Source organism: Doryrhamphus excisus, chromosome 3 (genome assembly GCF_030265055.1).
Source record: "Doryrhamphus excisus isolate RoL2022-K1 chromosome 3, RoL_Dexc_1.0, whole genome shotgun sequence".
NCBI classification, from domain to species: domain Eukaryota; kingdom Metazoa; phylum Chordata; class Actinopteri; order Syngnathiformes; family Syngnathidae; genus Doryrhamphus; species Doryrhamphus excisus.
Genome location: NC_080468.1, coordinates 28,611,812 through 28,629,356, shown reverse-complemented (window position 1 = coordinate 28,629,356; position 17,545 = coordinate 28,611,812). Strand labels below are relative to the sequence as shown.

General features: G+C 40.6%; 1 protein-coding gene and 1 non-coding gene across 5 annotated transcripts in view; both read left to right on the top strand.

The window, feature by feature from the left end:
- Positions 1-17,545, top strand: part of sdk2b (sidekick cell adhesion molecule 2b) — a 274,153-nt gene that overhangs the window by 163,643 nt on the left and 92,965 nt on the right. The gene's annotated exons all lie outside the window — the stretch shown is intronic.
- Positions 12,735-12,806, top strand: trnag-ucc (transfer RNA glycine (anticodon UCC)). The gene has a single exon. It is a non-coding gene; the product is annotated as a tRNA-Gly (tRNA).

Sequence of the window (17,545 nt, the reverse complement as noted above, 5' to 3'; positions counted from 1 at the left end):
TTTTCAACTTTCTTCTTTTTGTAATTTTAGTAATTATGACTTTACTCCCATAATATTCTTACCACTCATTTTTGTTTCTTTTAATATTACAAATGTATTTATTATATTATATGATATTATATTATATGATATGATTTTATATGATATGATATGATATGATATGATATGATATGATATGATATGATATGATATGATATTATATTATATTATATTATATTATATTATATTATATTAATACATTTTTATTCAAAAAATTTTTTTTACACATTCATCATTTTCAACTTTCTTCTTTTTGCAATTTTTGTAATTATGACTTTACTCCCATAATATTCTTACCACCTCATTTTTGTTTCTTTTAATATGACAAATTATTTATTTATTTATTTATTTATTTATTTATTTATTTATTTATTTATTTATTTATTTATTTATTTATTTATTTATTTATTTATTTATTTATTTATTTATTTATTTATTTATTTATTATTATTATTTATAAATATTTACAAAAATACATTTCAAGACTATGCTACTAAAAATGACATGATTGTGTTCCTTTTCATATTATGAACATGTTCTCCTGAAAATCGGACTTCTTTCTGTTCTTGTTGTTTTTTTTTGAATATTTTGACATTATTTTTGTAAAGTGACACATGTTTTTTTACATATTCCATAATTTTCAACTTTCTTCTTTTTGTAATTTTTGTAATTATGACTTTACTCCCATAATATTCTTACCACCTCATTTGTGTTTGTTTCTTTTAATATTACATTTATTTATTATCATTATTATTTATATATATTTACAAAAATACATTTTAATCTTTCAACACTATGCTACTAAAAATGACATTTTTTTTCCTTTTCATATTATGAACATATTCTCCTTAAAATCTGACTTCTTTCTGTTAATATTTTCACTTTATTTTCTTCTTGTAACGATGACTTCATTCCCATAATGTTTGGACTTTATTTTTATATTGTTTATACATTCTTTATATCTTTATATCTTTATATCTTTATATCTATTCTTTATATCTTTATATCTTTTATCTTTATACATTTATATTGCTTGTGTTGGTTGTTTCTCATATTAAATATATTTTCCTAAATTTAAATTGATTTTTCCGAAACATAGCAGCCCAGGCAAGACAGTAGGCTGCAAGTTTAGACAAAAGGGTGTCTGGACGTCCGAGTATGAGAAGCGCTGCAATGGACGGTGCAATGAAAGACACGTCTAACTGTTTTGGAGGTCTTTCTTTCTTGTTGTTTTTCTGGCAATGCAGGCTTTTTTTGCTGCCACGTTCGTGAAAGGACCCCCGGATGCCGGGATCCTCCATGAAGCTGAAGGAGCTTGACTGGTTTCTAAATGGAAATGAGCAAAATTGGTAGTGGATGGCAAACAATTGTCTGCCGGCAAAGCTTCTTATCGGGTGGAAAGAAGCTGAATTATGAACCGCCATCTGCCAAAAGATTGCTGCTGGACTCTCAAAGTCCCTTTTTGCTGGATGAAGCCGGTCCCTGTGTGCAGCAGAAAACCACCTGGGATTGTTGGGTTTTTTTTAATCCTACAGTCCACAGGAAGTGCTCTGGTTTTGGACATGGAAGGAACTCTGGAATGTCTTGCTACCTAGTTGGGACTTTTCCCTTTTCCCTTTTCCCTCAGCGGACGACGGATTAAAACCACATCTGTTTGGTCCGGAAAGGCTGGCGCAGATTACATAAAAGCACACGGGCACAAGATGTAATCTCATCAAGTGATTAGAATCTGCAACACAAATCACAAGAAGAGAGAAAAGGGCCGAGGAGGGGTGACCAAATAATCCGGGGATTATTTCTGCAGCAGACGCTTTTGAATGGAGATTGGCAGGCAACCACAACAACAGCCTTTGTGCTCATACTCCACACCACCACTGGGGGCAGGGTTGGGGTGAAAACACTCATTCAAAAACAAAACACTCATTTATATTAAATCAGCCGTCATAGTCCAAGTATTTAGAGGAGAATTTGTAATCCAATGTTGTAATATTATCAGGAATAATCATCATTTGTATTGTATTCAGTTGAAATTTTGCCAGAAAATTATGTTAAAAAGCTGTAATGTTACATTAATACAGTCATACAGTCAACATATAAAGCATGAAGTCAAAGTCAAAAATGTACAAGACAGTTGGAAACAACAGAAATGCGAAAAATAATAAAGTCAAAATATTAAGAGAAAAAAAGTTGCATTCTAATTTTAAAAAATGTGGCAGTTTTACCAGAATTAACATGTTATCGTGGTTGCACGTAGGTGAAATATTCAGGAAAGAAATTGTTATTTTTTTCAAAGTCATAATAGCATGTGTAATAAACAAAACAATAAAAAGTTGGAATATTTGGAAAAGTAGGTTGGGGGAATACTTGCAAAAAATATAGAATATACTGAAATGTATATATATATATATAGTAATATTATGGGAAAATTATGGGAAGAAAGTCAAAATATTAAGAGGAAAAAAGTCCTGATTTTATGTTGTAATATTATCGGGGAAAAAAAACATCATTTTTATTGCACAAAGTTAAAATATTCCACAAAAAAAACGTTGAAAAGAATAGAAAATGAAACAATGAAAATGTACTTTGCAGGACAATTTGTAAATTTGGAAGAATAAAGTCATAATTATGAATCGAGATGAAGCTGCAATTTTATGAGAATAAAGTAAACATAAATAATACCATGAGGAAAAAGAATGTGTACTTGTTTTTAAGGTCAATGAGAAATAAACAAAAGAAAGTCGGAATGTGTGGAAAGTTAGATTGGGAAAAGGTGGTCATGTGATGGGAATGAAGTAAAAATATTCCAATATATTTCAAAGTATTGAAGAGGAAAGTTGACATATTTGGAATTTGAAAGCTTTGAAATGTGAAAAAGACCAAGAGCAGTCATGAGGAAAGAAGAGCAAAGAGTGAAGAAGAGTGAAGTTCTCCACAAATGTAATGGTAATGGTTTTATTTCATTTGAACATGCATCAGATTACAATTGAGAGCATCACATAATCAGTTCACAGTTCCACATGTCCAAAAGGAGTAGGAAGAAGCAAAGTTTATTAAATCCTACCCTTCCATCTGGTACTTTTACAATCAGTAACTGTTACATTTGTTCACTTCCTGCTTTCCATAATACAGTTTAAGTTTTTTTTGTTTTTTTTGTTTTTTTTTAATAATGCACCTCGTACCGAAGTAGGAGGTGATATGACCATCCAATGACATAATGGGTACCATAGTAAGTGTCAATATAGTGATATATATAGCACATCATGACTGGTTCAAGACTCTTCATCCTTGTATTTAGCAAACATCAACTGCTTGTATTGTTTCTTGAATTGGCTCATCGTTGTGCATTGTTTGAGGTCCTTACTCAATCCATTCCATAGTTTGATTCCACATACTGAAATGCTATGGCTAGCATAACGTAGTCCTAGCATATAAGGGTTTCATATTTAGTTCTTCCCTGAGATCATATTTCTCCTCTCTTGTAGAGAAGTATTGGATGACATTTTTAGGTAATTGGTTATTTTTTGCCTCATGCATTATTTTAGCTGTTTGAATATGAACTATATCAGCAAGTTGAAGTATTTGTGATTTTAGAAATAAGGAGTTAGTATGTTCTCTGTAGGCGGCATTATGAATTATCCTTACTGACCTTTTTTGCAGTACATTTAACGAGTGAAGATTGCTTTTATAGTTATTAGCCCATATTTCCACACAATAAGTAAGATATGGTAGAACCAGAGAGCAATAAAGAGTGTGGAGTGATTTCTGATTGAGAACAAATTTTGCTTTGTTCAATACTGAAATATTTCTGGCCACCTTATGTTGTAAATATGAGGCTTCCAGCTCATATTTTCATCTATTATGATCCCCAGAAATTTAATTTCGTTCACCCTTTCAATGTCCACACCGTATTTGCTGGTACGTGTCCTTTCTGCTGTTACCAAACAGCATGATTTTAGTTTTATTTAGTAGGTTCAAGGACAATCTATTAACATCAAACCATCTTTTTAGTGTGACCATTTCTTCTCTGACCTTTCTAATGATTTCGTCTGTATTCCCTCCAGAACAAATGGAAAGAGGGTGCTGGAAGAAGAATAAAATCCATCCAGCAAAACGTTTGTTTTTCATTTGGTTTTATTTTGGAGTGTGCTGCCAAAGAGCGGTGCCAAATAGCTGGAGAGAATAAAAGATACCAAGTAGTGACCTGGCATGCCGCGCTAAAGAAAAACAAGAAAGATGCTAGCTAAGGTCCTGGAAAAGATGCAAAAAGACTTGTGGTGGAGAAAAGGCCAATGCTGCCCCCGCTGGCAGCTTTTCATACTTCACAAACATCTTCCCGGGTTTTATGATATTCAACGTACACAAAAGATGTATGCTGGCGCCACATGCACACATGCGGCGCTAATTAGCTGCTAATTACCAAGCGAGTGTAAACAATCCCAGCAGATGGCAATAGTGCGGCATTAGCGCTAACGACCTTGAGCAGCATCATCCTCCCTCATTAAGGTGAAAAAGCACACGCACGACAAGCACGCACCACTGTGGCGGCCGTCCACGCGCCGGTAACCGTGGTGTGAGAGTCGATCTCGGTGGAAGTGGAAGAAGGGCTCCATCTAATTGGTGGACTCCGCCCACTTGCCACCATGCGGTCGCCTCCCGAGCATCTTGTTGAGTCTTGGTAGCCAAATGGAGAGCTAGCTAGCTATCCACTCTTCTGTCTGTGGTTGATGCTGAGACTAGCGCTTAGCGAGGGGGCGTGTTAGTCCGCTAGATGAATATTGTTTTTCATGTTAGCTGCTACAATAACGGGGCGGCACGGCGGTCTGGTGGTTAGTGCGCAGACCTCACAGCTAGGAGACCAGGGTTCAATTCCCACCCTCGGCCATCTCTGTGTGGAGTTTGCATGTTCTCCCCGTGCATGCGTGGGTTTTCTCCGGGTACTCCGGTTTCCTCCCACATTCCAAAAACATGCTAGGTTAATTAGCCACTCCAAATTGTCCATAGGTATGAATGTGAGTGTGAATGGTTGTTTGTCTATACGTGCCCTGTGATTGGCTGGCGACCAGTCCAGGGTGTACCCCGCCTCTCGCCCGAAGACAGCTGGGATAGGCTCCAGCACCCCCCGCGACCCTCGTGAGGAAAAAGCGGTAGAAAATGAATGAATGAATGCTACAATAACAATATGGCTGTAGCTTGGTTTGTGTTCGTACACCAGCAGATACCAGGATAGCCTTTGCTTTCTTGCTCCTGGCCTGGTCCTGGTTTGGTTGAGTTCTGGTTCCGTGTGACGTTCAATGTCAGCGGCTGGAGGACTTTGTAACGACAGGATGATCACTATCAGAAAGCCTTTAGTTGTGAAAGTCTGTGGTCTTCGGAAAAAAAAAACCCTGGTGCGCCGAGACGTCCTTTCAATGTTCCCACTCGCTAAGCAAGTCCTTTGTACCCGCCATCAAATACGTCATAGCGCTCAATATCGTCCCTTTCCAAGCAGGCAGCACTTCCTGTTCCATTCCAGGGACTCATTATTCCCCGCCGGTCAGAGCGCGGTACCCGGAGCATAAGAGCCATCGTGAATGCAGTAAATAGCAGCGCCAATGTGTGCACAAAGACGGACGATCGGATGTCAATCACCTCGCGCCTCACCTCTCGCCGCGTGACAACGTGAGAGACGGCTCTGACCTTCAGCGATGACGAGGCAGCCGGGCAGGACAATTAAGACTCCACACCTCCTTGTCTTGTCTCCGCTCACGGGCCGGAAGACACGCCCACCCAACCACAAAAAGGCTCTGCTTCGGTTTGGAAATGCTGCCTTTCAGGGCTGGAGATGGTACGAACACACAAGGGGGGGGGGACATTTGGAGAAGTGGAGAAGATATGAGGCTGTCTTTCATAAAATATGGAATATGTGCTTAGCATGTGTTGCCTGACTGAATATGTTCATGTTTCCCTCTGGGGCCCTGGCGTACCGTTTATGGAAGGTGGTGAGATGGTGCAAGTGTGCCTAATCTGAATGGGGGGGGGGGGGGGGGGCAACAAGTTCTATCTTTACGTAGGTGCTGATGAAGGAAGTGACCACCAAGCCCTTTCAGTCAGCAGCATGACGGAGATAGGTGCTGTGCTCCTCCTACAAATCCCATTAGGAGGAAAGGGCTGGTTTTAGTTGCACGGTAAAGCCATGGAGGTGAGTGCAGAGCGCTGAGAGCCTCTAAGGGGGTACGGAGCGTCCACTCTCAGCTGGGCCGATGCACAGGTGGAAGGCGGGAGCTGTCAGTGCGAGTGATGTTGACTCTACTCTCGTCCCGGGGAGCTGTCAATCAGGCCTGCAGCAAACAACGGCTTCTTGGGAGGAAATGATGTGCTGACTTTGACGCGTGATGGAGCTGACACTTCCCCCGCGTATGGACACTTCATTAGGAACACAGTCCGATACAACACACGGGTCCCTCATGACTTCCTTCCTGCATCTCATAAAAACACATTTCTATTTCTCTTCATTCATATTGAATATTAAACTGAAGCCTGTGTTTCAGACACTGTACTGTACCGTGGCTAATATTTGCACTTCCGTACCCTTTAGTACACATGCTTTGGTTTATTTGTGGTTTTCTTGATTGTAGCCTCTTGTGGTGTTGCTGGAGCTCACCCCAGACTACTTGGAAAAGTGGAAACTCAGTTGCTCATTTCAATTCAACTCATTTCCTTTTCAAATACATAACTTCTCTAGAGCGACCAGGGTTCAATTCCACCCTCGGCCATCTCTGTGTGGAGTTTGCATGTTCTCCCCGTGCATGCGTGGGTTTTCTCCGGGTACTCCGGTTTCCTCCCACATTCCAAAAACATGCTAGGTTAATTGGTGACTCCAAATTGTCCATAGGTATGAATGTGAGTGTGAATGGTTGTTTGTCTATATGTGCCCTGTGATTGGCTGGCGACCAGTCCGGGGTGTACCCCGCCTCTCGCCCAAAGACAGCTGGGATAGGCTCCAGCACCCCCCGCGACCCTCGTGAGGAAAAGCAGTAGAAAATGAATGAATGAACTTCTTTAGAGCGATATGCTACCAATTACCGATAACTATTTACATTTACATTGAACTGGGCTTGGTACACAACAACAAGTCCTAATGGAATACCATGACTACTACCATGAGAAGCAGATTAGAGAGGGGGAGGAGCCACCTGCTGTGGCCCAGCAAGGTGCACGGTATTCGGGCACACACTCCAAGTAGCCGGTGGGATGCCATGGAGGTCTCTGGCAAACCTCTCACACTTTTCAAAGGCTGCAGCGCTGCCGCTTCAGGTGGGTGGTGAGGTTTTTCGTGGGCTCTGTGGGTTTTCACCAAGCATCTGGTGGGAATGTTCCCAAGTGAGCTGAGGGGAAGTTATGACGTTAACATTACATGCCGTACTTTTTTACTCCTCATTAGAACGTTCATTCATTCATTTGTTTTCTACCGCTTATTCTCACAAGGGTCGCGGGGGGTGCTGGAGCCTATCCCAGCTGTCTTTGGGCGAGAGGCGGGGTACACCCTGGACTGGTAGCCAGCCAATCACAGGACACATACGTATGGACAAACAACCATTCACACTCACATTCATACCTATGGACAATTTGGAGTCGCCAATTAACCTAGCATGTTTTTGGCATGTGGGAGGAAACCGGAGTACCCGGAGAAAACCCACGCATGCACGGGGAGAACATGCAAACTCCACACAGAGATGGCCGAGGGTACAACTCGGGTTTCCTAGCTGTGAGTCCTGCATGCTAACCACTCATCCGCCATGCAGCCCATGGCAGCCCGCCATCTTGTTTTTATTTCAATTATGAGTAATCTCAGATCTTTTTGTTGGATTTATTGGTATGACGTCAGAATTCTGTCATGTCGGCCTGATAATGATATCATTATTGTACACCCCAGACACCATAAGTCATGGAAACCCAGGCCATTTTCCTAAATCCAATCAAATCCGTTTAGAATCCAAATTGGTGATTTGATGAGAATGATTGTAGTTTCTACATAAAAGACATAAATATAAATAAATCACTAAAAATACAAATGAACATTTAAAAACAATTAAAATTAAAAAATGAAGTCAATAAAAGTGTGGGGATATATATATATATATATATATATATATATATATATATATATATATATATATATATATATATATATATATATATATATATTAGTTAATTAGTTGTAAACACTAAAAAACACTTAAATGAAAAAAAAATTAAAAGCATCCAGATGAAAATAAACAGGTAAAATTACATAAAAACAAAAAAATCGAAATGACTTATTTGAAAGTCTAAAAAATAAGTAACACAAACTAAAAATGCTTCAATCAGACTTAACATTTAAAAATAAATAACAATGGTTTCAATCAAAGTGTACAAAAATAATAAAAATTTTAAAATAAATGAAAATGCCTTGAATAAAAGCATAAAAAGAATCAAAGCGATGAAAATGCTCAGTCTGTTATCCATGGTGTGATGCCTTCAGTGGCACGTCACAGGTTTGGTTAGAACTGACATCTTCATTATGAATTTGAGTATGTTCTAAAGTGAGTGTTCACCGTTTGGATTTGCTGCTTTGCAGGTTTTTTAAGTGCAATTTAGCATTTTTTTTTTTTTACGTAGGTTGTGTTCTGCATCCTTGGACAGGAGCAATATGTTTTTTAACAAGGATACCAAAATGCTCAGAGGAGTGAATAGTCACTGTTGTAAATCGTGTTTGTACCAGGCAACTTGCTGGGCAGCTAAGGGGTCCTCTGTAAGACCACAGCCTAGCCATCAGAAGGCTTGTTCTCATTTCCATACATGTCTGTCTGCGTTCATGAGAAAGGTAAGCGAATGGTCTGTTAACGACTATTAACGACTGTTCGCGATCGTTATTTATATGCAAATTAGGCGGCGAATATCGCCCATTGTGGCGTGTGCCCACGTTTGTTATGCTAAACTCTTTTCACATGCTAGCTAACCTGTTGCCGCCCTTTCCATAGCCAAATACAGACTGACCTGTATTTGTGCTGAGTCACTTCATAATTTCTTATGTCCAAGAAATTGATCATTATAATTCAAACTAAATGTGAATTTTGAGAGTGTTTAAACCAGAGAAAAATATGAGGACTATCATGGCTGGTTTCAGAGGTGTATAAAAGTGTGTGGTGAGGGGATTTAATGTATTTATTTTGGACTATTTTGGGAACTTACCCCCTGCAATAAATAGGGAACAATGTATTTTGGCATAAATGCTGCCATACTGGCTGTTGGATTGTTGTCTCCAGCATTGCAACCCTAGTGAGGACAAGTGGCCTAGAAAATGGATGAATGGATAGATAGACGATGTGCGTGACAAAGGACGTCTCCGAACGAGAAGGCTCCTCGTCCTTCCCCTCTTAACCGACTTACTGAATGGAGGATTGTGTCGTGCTACCAAATTGTCTTCCTCCCCTCTGACCTCTTAAACGCTCTGCTTGCCGACAAACCCCGATGTCTTTTAATGTGTTTGTTTGTTCCACGCCTTCTCCACTTCCTTTCACTGCTTTTTAGCGTAGACTTTCTATACGAGTGCGCCTCATGGCAACATAATGTCCACACGGAAGCCAATTAGCCACACATGGCTCTCTGTGAGCACATCACGGACGTCTTTTATGAGCCTCTGTTCGCCACAAACTACTGGATGGAGCTTTTGTGGCAACACGAAAATACATGTCCTTGATCGCTGTAATAAACAAATTCCTGATTTATAATAAGACACTTGGGAGGAAAACCCCCTGTGGATGCCATCACAAAGGTAGAAGAGACAAGAAGCATCCAGCAGCACCTGTATGGATGGATGTATGGTGCATGGGTTGATGGATGGATGCATGGAAGGATAGATGGATGGATGGATGGATGGATGGATGGGTGCATGGATGGATGGGTGGATGGATGCATGTATGGAAGGATGGGTGGATGCATGGTTGCATGGAAGGATGGATGGGTGCATGGAAGGGTGCATGGGTGGATGGATGATGGATGGGTGGGTGGATGGTGTATGTATGTGTGCATGGGTGGATGGATAGCTGCATCCATGGAAGGATGGATGGGTGCATGGATGGATGGATGGGTGGGTGCATGCATGGAAGGATGGGTGGATGGATGCATGTATGGAAGGATGGGTGGATGCATGGTTGCATGGAAGGATGGATGGGTGCATGGGTGGATGGATGATGGATGGATGGGTGGGTGCATGCATGGAAGGATGGGTGGATGGATGCATGTATGGAAGGATGGGTGGATGCATGGTTGCATGGAAGGATGGATGGGTGGATGGATGGGTGGGTGGATGGATGGATGGATGGATAGATGCATCCATGGAAGGATGGATGGGTGGATGGATAGATGCATCCATGGAAGGATGGAAGGGTGGATGGATGATGGATGGGTGGGTGGATGGTGTATGGATGGGTGCATGGGTGGATGGATAGATGCATCCATGGAAGGATGGATGGGTGCATGGGTGGATGGATGCAGGAGTGTATGGGTGGATGGATGGATGGATGGATGGATGGGTGGGTGGATGGATGATGGATGGGTGGATGGATGGATGGGTGGATGGATAGATGCATCCATGGAAGGATGGAAGGGTGGATGGATGATGGATGGGTGGGTGAATGGTGTATGGATGGGTGCATGGGTGGATGGATAGATGCATCCATGGAAGGATGGATGGGTGCATGGGTGGATGAATGCAGGAGTGTATGGGTGGATGGATGGATGGTGCATGGATGGATGGATGGGTGCATGGGTGGATGGATGGGTGCATGGATGTACATGGTACAACTACATAGTACATACCCCTACAGTAAGTGTGCAGGCTTGGTTTGTGCCAAGATGATATCCATTCCTAACCAATCACTTCCACCAATAAAAATCATTCTACAAATCAATCAATAATACATTCAGTAAACACAAATAGAATCCAATTAATACAAAATAAGTCCATGTCAATACAAATATATAATAATATATTCAAATGTCATGAAATAAGTATAGACATGCAGCCTGACTAAGTAACCCTAAATACTTCATCAATCATTTGATCATCTTTGATACATAAACAATCATAATCAATGACTAAAGCTGTCCTATCAGGTCCTAGCTGGAGCCTGTTGGGATAAGAGACATTCAACGTGCTGTTAATTGATGACGTAAGAGTCGTCAAATACATCCTTTTCATACGCTAAACCTTCTCAGTGACGCTTACTGGTTACCAAAATGAAGCGTTAGCCTCAAGAACCTACGCCGGAATCTGTGCTAATCATCCTCGCTATGTGGTGCTCCAGAAAATGTTTTACAAATTCCTCTCTTGGAGGGGAAGGCTACGTGTGCAGCAGTGGAAAGGGAAAGATGTTTAGACGAAGCAGCGATGTTTAAAAAAGCGTTGGTGGAATCCCGATGAAGCCGGCTTGTTGGTATTGTGGCCTGCCCATGAAATCCCCCCGCTGCTAATTATCTCCTCATTCCCAAGCTAATGTTTGCTGTTGGGCCTGAAATGAAGTCGGATTGGGGAAATCATCAACGCCGTCGCTTTGCAATCCCTCGCTTTTCACTGCTTACAGAAGTCATCTTTCAATCATGTCATCACGTCATCTCATCACAATAATACTCCTCGAAAACACACTTGGGACGTGCACGTCTTCATTATTCATCCGAGGCTAGTCCACGTAGTAAACGCATGTACTTGCTTCCAATCAAAATACTAAAAATACTCATATGTAGAAAATAAAAAGCACTTCACTACAAATGTAAACTAATAATAGAAAATACATACATTTAATAGATTTCAATAATATCATTTGACATTGAAAAGGCCGTCAATAATAGCATCACATAATGATACACTTGAACTAAAATGGAGGCCATCGTGTCTAAAATGATCATTCAGGACCTCAGGAAGAGTGGAATACATTTACATAGAAATAACTTCCACCAAAGTGGAAGAAATAAATAACATTTTAAATGACTTTAAAGTGTACAAAGTGGTGAAAATCAATCACAAATGAAAATAACTTGAAATTGTAAAAATAAACATAGAAATGACCCACATATCAAAGAAAAAAATCTCACAGAACATAAATGAAAATACAAATAATTGCAACAACAATGGAAAACCAAAATATGAAGAATAATAAAATAACTGAAAATACAAAATGAAAAATAAAAAGTGTAAACAATAATTAAAATAAATTCCAAATAAAAAACAACTTAAAAAAGTTTAAAAACACTTTAGAAATAAATTCATTTTTTAAATTAATAAAAATAAATTACCTCAATAAAAAAAATAATGAAAATGAACAAATAAAAATAAAAATGTCTTCAATGAAAGCGTAGAAATAATAAAAATGTTTGTGGCGGTACTTGAGATGGAAACGCTCCATCAGCCTCTCTGTGATGATGCCTTCAGTGTCCTTTTCAAAGTCAAACGTTTCATCCTTCCCATTTTAAAGTTTAGAAAAGTCCACCCTGGTGGAAAAGCCACTTTGAATGATGGCATCTCATTGCAAATAGAAATACACACGTTGCATACAAAAGAAATACATTGTTCAATCTACATATACAATTATGGTAAGATGAGTAAACCTGCAGGCTTTGCTACACATCCTAAAATTAAGCTCAGCAAGTACACTAACCAAGCATGAACTGGTTGTCATGCATTGGTGGTATAGTGGTGAGCATAGCTGCCTTCCAAGCAGTTGACCCGGGTTCGATTCCCGGCCAATGCAAACTTTTTACAAATTTCCCCTCTGAGGGACGAATAAAGGCATATCATAACCCTTGTATTATGTTACGGGTCAATTTGACCCGTTTCAGTTTTTGTGTTGACCAAAGTACTGGTTATCCTTTCTTTTTCTTCATGAAATTTTGTGACTTTTCCTCATCTAGGGTCATGAACACAAAAACTGAAACGGGTCAAATTGACCCGTAACATAATACAAGGTTAACTAGCATGATTTGTTAACAAATCATGCTAGCATAACTAGCATGATTTGTTATCATGCTAGCATAACTAGCATAACAAATGCTAATGCTAGCATAACAAATCATGCTAGCATAACTAGCATGATGCTAGCATAACTAGCATGATTTGTTATCATGCTAGCATAACTAGCATGATTTGTTATCATGCTAGCATAACTAGCATGATTTGTTAACAAATCATGCTAGTTAACCTTGTATTATGTTACGGGTCAATTTGACCCGTTTCAGTTTTTGTGTTCATGACCCTAGATGAGGAAAAGTCACAAAATTTCATGAAGAAAAAGAAAGGATAACCAGTACTTTGGTCAACACAAAAACTGAAACGGGTCAAACTGACCCGTAACATAATACAAGGGTTAACATGTGAGCGTCATGTGGCATCACGTAGCTATGCTAGCTAGCTGTCCTTCTATCTGTCCCTATTGTTAGCATTACAGTGTGTGCAAGTGTGATAAAGTACACGTTAGCGCTTGTTTAAGACACACACACTTGTGGTAGAAAGAGGCATTAGCATTTAAGCTAACACACACACACACGTTGTCTTCCCTTTACATGCTGTAAATGCTAGCATGATGGCTAACAATGCTAAGCTAAGAGCGGACTTGATGTACCGTGTTGTAAAGTATCCGATCATTGTGGAGGTTTCTTTGACACGTTGGTTGTCACGCAGGATTGTGTATTTTTTTTAGCCTCATCTGAGGCTCGGGGGGCTTCATTGTGTCCCACAAAGGATGAGTTTGGTAAATGCAGCCTATTAGGCTCAATATGCTGCCGACCGCTTCATCACTGAAGCCATGTTGTTTCTTTTATGGCTGTGCTGGGAAATGAGAGCAGCGTGAACACTCAATCAGGTGAAAAATAGAAAGACAATTACAGCAAAATGAATGCAGCATTGATTGCTTTGCTTTGCTATACAATCCATTTCATTGGCTGCATTTTTACCTTTTTACTGTGTGTGTCTGTGTGTGTGTGTGTGTGTACGTGTGTGTGGTTGCTAAAGGTCAGCTGGCAGATTTACAAGCCCTGTCACTCTTTGTCCGCTTTCTTCAAAGTGTTTTTCTTTCCATCGCAGCCTGTTGAATTGATGGTTGCCCTGTAGCAGTGAAATATGAAATGTTGGAACCCTTTCATTACTTTGATAAGACATTGATAAGATAGTTATAAGACATCCTAAAGCATTGATTTCCCCAACCTGAGCAGTAAATGTTGTTATTTGTGTGGGAAGGCGGGTGGGAGGTTATTAACATTCATAGAAGCTCGAACCTTTCCTCATAAGAATCAGCGTCTACGTCCTGATGAATCGGTTTGCTGTCCCACCCTGTCACGGTCTCGCCTACAAAGAGTATGAAAAGAAAGAACAAAGTCTTTCTCTTATTGCGTCGACTATATGAGAGTAAATGTGACTATAGGGGTGTTATTTCATGTCTAGAGGGCTCTACTGCGGCCATTAAGTCAACTAAACGAGCGAGGTGATGAGCAAAGCTAGAAATGAGCGGCTGGTTAGGAGCCTCCTGGGAAACGCGGCACTCAGGGCAAACCTGGCGGTGCGGTTGGTGGGGGTGGTATCGCTGCCGTGCGAGGATGTAAATGGATGTAAATGGATGTAAGACGTCGCTGGAGACGAGCCCACGGCGTGTGTGTGTGTCCACGGGTGTGTCACGGCTCGTGTCTGTGTGTGTTCCAATCTGCTGGCCTCACGGTGAACGTCTCTCAGGGAGGAGCCAAAGATCAAACGCAAACCGGAGTAAAGTTTCCCGCTGACACCCGCAGTAAAAGCGTGCGGCAGCAGAGACCCGTCATGCCCTGAGCTGGCCAGCAGCGGCCATATTGGATAGTACAGAGATGTATAAGCATCCTGTACTGTACTACTATATATATGCTACGACTTACAACACCACCAGGTGCTCTTGGATGACCAGCATACTGCCGTTTGACTTTTACTTTGGCTTTTATACCAGTCAAGTATCAGCAAAACCTGCATTGCAGTACTATTTACGTAGTAGTCAGTGCTTCCTTTGACTCTGATTCGGGAGTGAAAATGCTTTGATGTGACTGTAAAGTTGGACCAGCTGCTTTGTACCAGCCAGGTCCACTTAGTGAGCCTATCCCAGCTGACTTTGGGAGCCAGCCAATGGCAGGGCAAATCTCACCTATTGTCTTCACTGTTTGCTGTTTTTGCCCATTTCAGCTGTTCTCAATCTTCCAAATCGTTCAACTTTCATCCTCAATAATCTTGAATGTTTATTTTTGTAATAGAATGACTTTATTCCCATAATATTAATAATAATATAGTATTAACTTTTTAGCCAAACTAATTTTCAAAGAAAGACAATTAAATTGTTTACATTATGTTTATTGTTATGTTTATTGTTACATTACATACATACATTATTCTCATAAAATTCTCAATTTATCTTGTTGAATTACATCTTTTTTTCTTAAAATTTGGACTTTATTCTTGGAAAATTACTGCTGATTTTTCAAGTCTTGTTTGTTTTGAGTATACATATTTTTAAATATTATATTATATTTTTTGAATAATTAAATAAATATATATATTTATAACAAAAAAAAGTGTTTGTGCCACATTTTGGCTTTACATTGTTGTGTATGTTGTGTTTTGAAATCAGAACAACTTGGAAGTCAACCGAGCAGAATGTGTTCAACTTTGGAGGTACTGCTTTTGTTGAGAAAAACGAAGGAGGTTGTTGATGTTCCACCTTGGAATCACATTTGAGGTTCATAGTTTCACCTTTGAATCACATACTGTATGAGGTTCATGGTTCTACGTTTGAATCACCATATGAGGTTCATGGTTCCAGCTTTGAATCACATGTGAGGTTCATGGTTCTACCTTTGAATCACCATATGAGGTTCATGCTTCCAGCTTTGAATCACCATATGAGGTTCATGGTTCTACCTTTGAATCACACATGAGGTTCATGGTTCCGCCTTTGAATCACACGTGAGGTTCATGGTTCCGCCTTTGAGTCACACGTGAGGTTCATGGTTCCGCCTTTGAGTCACACGTGAGGTTCATGGTCCCACCTTTGAGTCACACGTGAGGTTCATGGTTCCATCTTTGAGTCACACGTGAGGTTCATGGGTCCATCTTTGAGTCACACGTGAGGTTCATGGTTCCGCCTTTGAGTCACACGTGAGGTTCATGGTTCTGCCTTTGAGTCACACTCGAGGTTCATGGTTCCGCCTTTGAGTCACAGGTGAGGTTCATGGTTCCACCTTTGAGTCACATATGAGGTTCATGGTTCCACCTTTGAATCACACATGAGGTTCATGGTTCCGCCTTTGAATCATACATGAGGTCCATGGTTCCGCCTTTGAATCATACATGAGGTTCATGTTTTCGCCTTTGAGTCACATATGAGGTTCATGGTTCCGCCTTTGAGTCACACATGAGGTTCATGGTTCCGCCTTTGAATCACATATGGGGTTCATGGTTCCGCCTTTGAATCATACATGAGGTTCATGTTTCCGCCTTTGAGTCACATATGAGGTTCATGGTTCCGCCTTTGAGTCACATATGAGGTTCATGGTTCCACCTTTGAGTCACATATGAGGTTCATGGTTCCGCCTTTGAGTCACATATGAGGTTCATGGTTCCGCCTTTGAGTCACATATGAGGTTCATGGTTCCGCTTTTGAGTCACATATGAGGTTCATGGTTCCGCCTTTGAGTCACATATGAGGTTCATGGTTCCGCCTTTGAGTCACATATGAGGTTCATGGTTCCGCCTTTGAGTCACATATGAGGTTCATGGTTCCACCTTTGAGTCACACGTGAGGTTCATGTTTCCGCCTTTGAGTCACATATGAGGTTCATGGTTCCGCCTTTGAGTCACATATGAGGTTCATGGTTCCGCCTTCGAGTCACATATGAGGTTCATGGTTCCACCTTTGAGTCACATATGAGGTTCATGGTTCCGCCTTTGAGTCACATATGAGGTTCATGGTTCCGCCTTTGAGTCACATATGAGGTTCATGGTTCCGCTTTTGAGTCACATATGAGGTTCATGGTTCCGCCTTTGAGTCACATATGAGGTTCATGGTTCCGCCTTTGAGTCACATATGAGGTTCATGGTTCCGCCTTTGAGTCACATATGAGGTTCATGGTTCCACCTTTGAGTCACACGTGAGGTTCATGTTTCCGCCTTTGAGTCACATATGAGGTTCATGGTTCCGCCTTTGAGTCACATATGAGGTTCATGGTTCCGCCTTCGAGTCACATATGAGGTTCATGGTTCCACCTTTGAGTCACATATGAGGTTTTATATTCTGAGTGATTTAATGGCAAAAACACCCAAACCTTCATCCTCCTTTTGCTTGGAATGCTACAAGTACAAACGACACAATCACATACATGCCACTGACATCACCCAGCACTGTGTGTGTGTATCTGTGTGTGGACACCCCCACCCACCCCCACCCCCCAAGGCTGTGGCTGAAATATGTATGCTTTGTCCGGG